The following is a 2,668-nucleotide window of genomic DNA, read 5'->3' as shown; positions in this document are numbered from 1 at the left end:
CGCCCATTGACAGCTGGAGATAGGCACCAGCACCCCTCGCGACCCCAATTGGGACAACCGTGTCAGATAATAAGTGGAGGGATGGAATATAAAGAACTACACATATCTGCATATGTGTACATGCTTCACAACTTAAACTCGGGGTTCAAGTCTTCTGTGGTTCAGAATAGCAATTTTATCAACCCAGATTAGTCTGAAAGAAGGTTAAGCTAGTCCTTCATACCAAGGTTATGATAGTTTTTAAGTCATTAGAGAAATTCTGAGTCCACATCATTGTTCTGAAAACTGGATACTTCTTATATATTTATGAAATGGAAAGAGTAAAAGTTGCTTGGGGAATGGGTATCTCAGAAGGAAAATCTTTACATAAAAGAGGGAGAACAGAAAAGAGAGTGCCAAAAAGCTGAACAAAGGTGACAAAAGTATGGACTCCAGGTTAACTATGAAATATATAAAGAAAATCTTCACAATCATCTGTCGTTCTCTGAGACTATCTAAAACATCAACAATGCTTGTGCATTATTTGCTACAGTTGACAATTTAACAAACCCTCCTATCCCTGCAGCCAATGAACTCCAATCTAAAAAGGCCTGAAATAATTTTGCAAAGTCTGTACATCATCTTCAACTTCAGTACTAATACTCTCCCTAGTCAGAATAAACTTTGTCAAAATGTCCCAATTCTGCCAAATAAACTGCAAAAGAACATTTTTTTTTATTTAAGCTCCTTTTTCTGCTGTCTTGTTTTATCCACAGGTAAATAACTTTTTTTTTTCTGTATTACAGTCTGATTCGATAGAAATCATAAACACATCACTCATGTCGGGTGTTTTCCCCCAGACCTTAAAAACAGCAATTATAAAAACCACTGTTGAAAAAGATGCATAGACAAACAAATCCTGCAGAACTACAGTCCCATCTCAACAACCCCCAAAATCAATTTGTCTAGAGCTGCCTTTAAATTTTAAAGTTTAATTATTAACTGCATCATCAGTAGTTTAAAGGCAAAGCAAAGTTTTGTTTGTGTAACAGAAATCAATACATGGACAATTCAAAGGGCTTTAGATGGATTAACAATTAAATAGAAGAAAAATAAAATCAGGATAAATTTTGAACAGTAGTATCAAAGATATGCTTGACAAAAGGCATGTGTCATTGTATTATATTTATTCTGCATCATGTCAACCACGACTGCAAAAAATTCCAGATCTCTAGATATTACAGTGCCAGAGCTATGTGACTTTTAACTACTGGTGTCACCAGTGTCTCTGAACCTCTCCAACTGTGCTAAATTATTCCAAATTGTGCTTATTGCTTTTAAACAACAGTTTTACCCAAAAAATCACACCGAAGCATTTTGATGGCCACAAAACATTTTGACGCAAATATTTCCAAAGGCAGGTCTCACCCCTTCTTTTTTCCAAGCTTAAGTCCTATAACAGAGGCCTGGGAGCTTCAGAGTTCTGCACAGTATCTTTGCTGTTCCTAGAACTGCACTTTTCTGGACCGAGATGTCTGATGTCTTTCCAGGGATCTGCTATAACCACTCCTCAAGTTTAGGGGTCACTGTCCCGAAGTGTCCCAATGACCACAGGTACCACTGATGCCTTGACCTTCCAGGTTTTCTCCAGCTCTTCTCTGAGCCCCTGGTATTTCTCTAGTTTCTCATATTCCTTTTTCCTGATGTTGCAGGCACTTGGTATTGCTATATCAACCAAAACGCCGTTTCTCTGCTTTTTGTCCACCACCGCAATGTCCGGTTGGTTTGCCATTACCATTCGGCAGAAATGCTCATCCAAAGGAAGACAGAATGCAGTTTGAATCAGAGGATGCCTTAATGAACTATTAGTTGCCAAATGTGCTCATACTGTATGATGTTGTTTTTTGTACAAGATCAGGCATATTAAAGTTGAACATTGACTTTGCAAAAGGACAAAACAGCATCATAAAATCATGACATAAAAGCTTGGTAAAACAAATGTGTTAAAAAGCCACATCTTATTAGTTTAACAGAGTTAATTTTGTAAGCTGCAATACATAATGATCACTTATATGAATTTGACCTCATAAGTCCATTGAAACCTAACCTGGTAATATATTTAACGCTGCTATTTAATGTTGTTTAACATCATTATGATCAATCAGGTGGAAGTGTGGCCTTTTTTACCTGCCATAAAATCCCATTCTGGGACAAGATCAAACTTCACCTCAAAGATTTCCTTAAAGTTGATGTATAAACTTGAAACCACATTGAATCCATCCCCAAGCTTTAATTTCCAACTCACACAAACAAAACGCCTGCTCTAACGAAAAAATAAGAAAATAAAACATCCAAACTACTGGAGAACTGTTTTGTGTGGCCTCGGCATGTGTTTTAAATCCTCTGTGTGGTGTGCTAAATCAATAACAGACCCAACACAACTGACTCTTACTAGTTTCCATGTGGTCTGTTGTAATTAGTCCTATTCTGGACCTTTCTCTTGCTGCATTTCCAAGCCTTAAAGTGTGGCTTAATGAAATTGTTGATTAGTTTAATGTTATCCTGCCTTTCGTTGAATTCTGAGGGACAGTTAGGCCCCAACAATGAGTTATGCTTTTAGTGTATGTGTAGATAATTTAAAACATATTCTTTCTTTCTTTCTTTCTTTCTTTCTTTCTTTCTTTCTTTC

The sequence above is a fragment of the Cyprinodon variegatus genome, unplaced genomic scaffold, assembly GCF_000732505.1.
Source record: "Cyprinodon variegatus isolate N-32 unplaced genomic scaffold, C_variegatus-1.0 Scaffold202, whole genome shotgun sequence".
NCBI classification, from domain to species: domain Eukaryota; kingdom Metazoa; phylum Chordata; class Actinopteri; order Cyprinodontiformes; family Cyprinodontidae; genus Cyprinodon; species Cyprinodon variegatus.
The sequence above is the reverse complement of the archived record's forward strand: the minus strand, read 5'-3'. Positions refer to the sequence as shown.